Genomic DNA, 6736 nt, shown 5'->3' on the forward strand with positions numbered 1-6736 from the left:
CCTGGGAACCTTGGCAATCTTGGGATTGGCTTCTGTACCTGAGGCATGTGCTCAACATGATAGTCAAACTGGGGACCGTCAGCAGACTCAGGAACAGAAGTGGCGGGATCAGTGGCTTCGCTGACTTCTGGTGCTTTTGTTGGTGAGGGCTCCACATTAGCTTCAGCCATGACAGCGTCAGTGGCTTCAGTGGTGTTGTTGGTGGCAGCCTCAAGATGTTCAACCTCCACTTGACGAGCAGGGGGATCGGTCACGATCACGTTCTCCTCGAGAACTGCTTCTTGGTGGGACAGGGGAGTGGCAACTTGTGGGACTTCTTCTTCCGCGGCTGATGCAGCCGGATTGTCTTCAGTAGAGACTTGAGGCCTTGGACCTTTGCGAAGCCTGCGCAATGCGGGTGACACTTGTGGAGTTGCTGTTGGCTGGGCCTCAAGGTCTTCATTCTCTTGTGGGTGATCCGCCCATGAAGCATCCTGTGCAATTGGCGTCAGTGGACGACCAATGCTGATGAGTTCGCTGTGCGTTAGCACAGGCGATGATACCTGTTGGTGTTCTAGCTGAGGAAGGGCTGCATCATCTTCAACATGGTCATGATGACCAATGTCTTCAACAGCGATGGGATCAGCTGCTGGAAAGTCTTCAGCTTCATGAGCCTCTGTGAAAGCAGGCTCATGGACAGTCAGTTGACGTTCTTGTGGATCGGCGTCGGGGTGAACCATGGAAATGGGTTCAACAATCAAGGGCTCTGTGGGAGCAGCCCGTTCCTTCTTGGTCATTCTTTTCTTCTTGGCGGGGGCAGTAGCAGAGGCTTCAGGATGTTTTCTCTTCCTTGCTTCAGCCTCAGCAGTCCTGGTCTTCTTTAGTTCTGAAGCGGTTGACCTGACCTTTGGCTTCGGGCCAGTCATGCTAGTTGGGAAGACAAGGGGATCTGCCTCCTGCCTTGGTGCTTCAGGTTCGGCCATAGCGGGCTTCTTCTGCTTCTTGGCAGCCATCCTGGGGTCGATGCCAGGACGCCCAAGGGCCTTGCGCTTCTCAACCTCATTGTAGGCTTGCACACACCTATCAGCTAGGACCTTCATGCGCTCACGAGAACCCTGAGCTTCTGCACGTTTCTTTAGAAAGGCTTCCTTGAGCTCGTGCAGCATAATCTTGAAATTCTTCACGTCTTGCACGCTGAGCTTGGCCATATGCTTCTTGAACTGAGATTTCTCAAAGTCAATCTTCTGCTTCAGTTCAACAATGCGCTGGGCGATAGCTAACTCTGAAGCAATGGCGCCATGGAAGGCGACACTGAGGCCAATGGGTAGTTGGAGATCGTCGAAGCTGATGTTTGGCGTGTCAAACCATTCATCAATGTAGTTGTGGATGATTGTTACATCAAAGAGAGGAAGATCATTGAAGATTTCTGCTTCTTCTTTGCTCTTGATGAGTTGCTCAAGAGCGTCATCTGCAAGATCTTCATCACTTGACAGATCAATGGCATCATTGCGCAGAATGGCAGCAGCTGTTAGCTCTTGGCCGGTGTGTGGCAGAGGCATCTGGACCTTCTGGGGCTTGGAGATGCGTGATAAATCTTCGGACTGCACACTGTCTTCAGGAGGTGCAGTTTCCAGTGGCTTCGCCCGTGAGATTTTTGGTGAAGGGGCAGGCTTTGAAGCTTTAGGCTTCTTCAACTTCTTTGGCTTTGGTGCTGCAGGCGCTTCATCTGATTCAGCGTCAGCTGCAGGCTCATTCACTGCAGTCCCTTGAACCAAGATATGGGTGATGAGGCCTTCAAGGTTGTAGAAAGGACCGACGACATTGGGTTCTGCATCTCGTGTGCCATCAGCCCTTGGAGCTGAGGGACCAGGGTTGAAGTCTAGTCCCAATGTCTTCTTGTTTTGCTTCACTGAGTTCTGGGCAAACTGGAAGTTGCGCTTGAACAGAATGTTGTCATGACACCATAGTAGTGACGATGGGTGTGCGTCAACAGGCTGTGGCCCACGGACCATGCAGGGATAGAAGCCTTGTTCAATGGATTCATCTCTGGACCTGGGTTGAAGATTCTTGTATAGGATGTCTCCCCATGGTCTCTTGATGGCATTTTTCTCAGCATATTCCTGGGTTACAAATCGGTATTTGAACCATTGTTCTGCCCAATATCTTCGAATCCATTGGATTCGGGTCTTGCGCTGATTGTAATCCTCTTCAGGATCTATCTTGTACAGTTCTGAGAGGTCATCTGGCAGATCTCTAGATGTTTCTCCATGACGTTTTCTGCCACCCTTCCTTGCTGATTTCTCTGAAGCCATGAACTTTAAACTGAAAGGCTTCAACACGTTCAAAGGCTTCAAAGATTTTCCCTTGCTGGACAAACAGGAACTTGCTTCGGGAGAATTTATATAATGCTGTAAGAATTCTACAAATGAATGCAGACTATGAGAACCAAGGGATTCTCCCACGGACATGTACCCGTGACAGCATTAAGGTGCGAGGGAAGGGGAAGAGGTCATATGCATTCTCAGAAGATTTTGAATATACATCAATTTAGAAGACATTGACCTCATCGTGCGAAGACATTCACTCATAGATAAGGAGTTGGTTCCAGATTTGTACGAATCCAGAGATCAGTACAAGTGAGGAATCTAACTACTTTGTGAAGCATAAGTGAATATACTAGGCATGTTATGAGATGCAGTATGAGAGAGATCTAACTTGTGTGAATAGAAACTGCTTGTGGTAGAAAGTGACAAAGCCATAGGATCAACGGTGCCATAAAAAGGAAGTTTTATTTACCACACTAAGAACTGCTAGACGGAGTGGAAGATGAGGCCGAGCAGTTCGATCTTCCGTGCCCTAACTTGGCGACGGAGGACACCTACGGCGACGGCGGAGAGGACGATGTCCGCGGTCGGTGTGAAGACGGCGTCGGAGAGGTTGCGGCAGCGAAGCGCTTCGTCGCCGGCGTCATCGAGGGCTAGCGGTGGCGCTAGGGTTCGTGCGAGAGTGGAAGAAGAGATAATGACCGCCGTGAAGTGTGTATTTATAGGTACAGGGGCGGCACTGCGTTATTACACAGGTGCCCCTGGCGATTCGCATCTGAGGAACACGTGGCCATCATGCAGAATTTTGGGGTTTGTTCCACGTCCCACGCACGCCTGGATTGTCGGGTGGTCGTTCCTAATTCTCCGGGTTTCATGTGGAGGAATGAGCATTGAAGGTGGACTTAAGGTTTGTCTTTGTATCTTCTGCTGACAAGGACGCAGAGAAGATATTCGACAGTTTCAATAGAATGCATATGATTTGGAGAGATAGAGTTTGAGATAGATAGCATAGAGAGGTTAGGGTCCGATCACATTCACTTAGTTCAAAAGATTCAACAAGAAGACATAGCTATAAGTGAATGCTGTAGAGGACAGAACACTAGTATATATATATATGATCAACATAGTGAAGATAATCATGAAGACATGTTGAGATTGAAGCCAAACCAAATGTGAAGACATAGCAAGGTAACGCCACGAGTGAAACACTTCAAAATAGAACATTTGGTGGTGCCGTTACCCACCGTATAGGAAGTATTAGACCCAGACATGGTGCACAATTATCATGGCGCTCCGAAGTCAAATTTCACATTAATGTATTCACACTTAGAATGTATGTCTTCATTGATTGAAGATATACTTTACTTCGTGTGTAGCACATCTAAGTCATCAATATGCATAAGGGTTAGGATGTGTGCCTGATCACAGGACATTTGAGGATTCCAGGATATTTAGCTCACATCGTAACTTGCAAAATCTCTTCTCATCCAAGGGCTTGGTGAAGATATCTGCCAATTGCTCTTCAGTGTTGACGTGTATGATATCAATATCTTCCTTCACAACATGATCTCTGAGAAAGTGATGACGAATTTCAATGTGCTTTGTCTTCGAGTGCTGAACTGGGTTGTTGGCAATCTTGATGGTGCTTTCGTTGTCGCAGTAGAGTGGCACTTGCTTCAGATGAATGCCATAGTCTTTGAGCGTTTGCTGCATCCACAAAAGCTGAGCGCAGCAAGATCCAGCAGCAATGTATTCAGATTCAGCAGTGGAGAGAGATACACAGTTCTGCTTCTTTGAAGACCAACATACAAGTGATCGTCCCAGAAAGTGACATGTGCCTGATGTAGACTTGCGATCAACTTTGTCACCAGCATAATCAGCATCCGAGAATCCAACCAGATCAAACTCTGAGCCCTTTGGATACCATAATCCTAGAGTTGGGGTGTGAGCCAAATATCGAAGAATTCGCTTCACAGCTAAGTGATGCGACTCCTTTGGTGCCGCTTGAAATCGAGCACACATGCAAACACTAAGCATAATATCTGGCCTAGATGCACATAGATAAAGCAAAGAACCAATCATGGAGCGGTATACCTTTTGATCGAACTCTTTACCATTGTCGTCAGGACCCAGATGATGCTTCGCTAGCATTAGTGTCGTGAAGCCTTTGCAGTCTTGCATACCGAACTTCTTCAGGCAATCTTTGAGATACTTCTCTTGAGATATGAAGATGCCGTTGCATTGCTGTCGTATTTGAAGACCGAGAAAGAACTTCAGCTCTCCCATCATAGACATTTGATATTGATCTTGCATCATATATCCAAACTCTTCACTGTACTTCTGATTGGTGCAGCCAAAGATAATGTCATCCACATATATTTGGCACACAAACAATTCACCATCATATGTCTTCGTGAAGAGAGTGGGGTCGAGAGAACCAGGTATGAAGCCTTTGCTCTTCAGGAAGTATTTGAGTGTGTCATACCAGGCCCGAGGGGCTTGTTTGAGGCCATACAGTGCCTTGTTGAGCTTGTATACCATGTCAGGATGTTTTGGATCTTCAAAGCCAGGAGGTTGTGCAACATACACTTCTTCTTCAATCTTGCCATTGAGGAAGGCGCTCTTCACATCCATTTGATAAAGAAGTATGTTGTGATGATTTGCATAGGCCAGCAGTATGCGTATGGCTTCAAGTCTAGCCACAGGAGCAAATGTTTCATCGAAGTCAATGCCTTCCACTTGAGTATATCCTTGAGCAATGAGACGAGCTTTGTTTCTGACAACTTGACCATGCTCATCTTGCTTGTTGCGGTATATCCATTTGGTGCCTATTATGTTGTGCTTCCGAGGATCGGGACGCTTGACCAGTTCACATACATTATTCAGCTCAAACTGTTGAAGCTCGTCTTGCATAGCTTGAATCCATTCAGGTTCCATGAAGGCTTCTTCAACTTTCTTGGGTTCTGTTATTGAGACGAATGCGAAGTGCCCACACAAATTTGCTAGCTGAGTTGCCCTTGAACGAGTGAGTGGACCGGGTGCATTGATGCTATCAATTATTCTTTCAATCTGCACTTCATTGGCAACGCGAGGATGTACAGGGCGAAGATTTTGCTCTTGCTGATCATTGTCGTTGTTAGAAGGAATGTCTTCAGGCTGAGCATTGTCTTCATGTTGATCAGGTGCTGAGATGATAAGTTCTTCTTCAGGATGAGCTTCAGAAGGTATAATTTCTCCAGTTCCCATTAGCTTGATTGATTCACTGGATGGAACTTCATCTAGCACATTTGGCAGTTCCTCTCTTTGTGAACCGTTGGTCTCATCGAACCGCACATCCACTGTTTCAACCACTTTGTAATGAAAGAGATTGAAGACTTTGTAGGAGTGCGAATCCTTTCCATATCCAAGCATAAAACCCTCATGTGCTTTTGGTGCAAACTTTGAGGTGTGATGTGGGTCCTTGATCCAGCACCTGGCGCCAAATACTCTGAAGTAACTGACATTTGGCTTCTTGCCAGTAAGGAGCTCATAAGATGTGTTGTTCAGAAGCTTGTGAAGATAAACCCGATTGATTGTATGGCATGCAGTATCAATGGCTTCAGGCCAGAATTTTCTTGGAGTCTTGTATTCATCTAGCATCGTTCTGGCCATCTCAATGAGTGTTCTGTTCTTGCGTTCGACGACCCCATTCTGAAGACGCTGGTGTCGTACCCTACAGTGCAGTTAGGGGGATAGGCTTCACGAAGAGCATTGTGAAGCAAAAACATTTGATGAACCAGTGGGTTATGAAAGCTTAGATCCAGATTAGGACTAATAGGGAGAGTAGCAAGCGATTCAGGAACGAAGTACATAGTAAGACCATTCGGGCATTTGATCTTGCGCCCTACAAGATGTTTAAGGTCCCCAGCAATAGCGTCAGACGATTTTGGTTTTCTGCTGGAGACCTTTCCCTGCAAAAGAGAGTTAAGCTTTCTTAGCCACCCACATCTTCAAGGGTGGCTTAGAAGCAATAAGTCTAAGTGCAGCATCTGAGAACTTTGGCTTTGGAGCCCTAGCAAACAGTCTTGCAGGCGGACAATAGTACTCATAAGAATAAGCAGAATAGTTCTTGGTCTTATGAACATGGCGGTTTGATGAACCGCTCTCATATTCATATGCCTGAGTATGGTTTCCCTGCAAAACATTTACGTTAGTGTGACTCAGGTGAGTCCTCTGTCTGTATGAAGCCTTTGGACCGTATGAAGCCTTTGGTCTGAGGTTTGTCTTCTTCACGTGAGGTGTCATGATGACATTCACAGGAAGATTCTCCCGACACCTTTTCGGAACCCAGATCTTCTTCATAGGCGGTCCATTCCTGCAGTTAGTACCAATGTACCTGGCAAACACTTCACCATTCTGATTCTTAAACAGTTTATAGTTTGCATCAAGGGATT

This window comes from Triticum urartu, chromosome 1A, assembly GCF_056163025.1.
Source record: "Triticum urartu cultivar PI428250 chromosome 1A, HENAU_Tu73, whole genome shotgun sequence".
In the NCBI taxonomy this organism is placed as follows: Eukaryota; Viridiplantae; Streptophyta; class Magnoliopsida; order Poales; family Poaceae; genus Triticum; species Triticum urartu.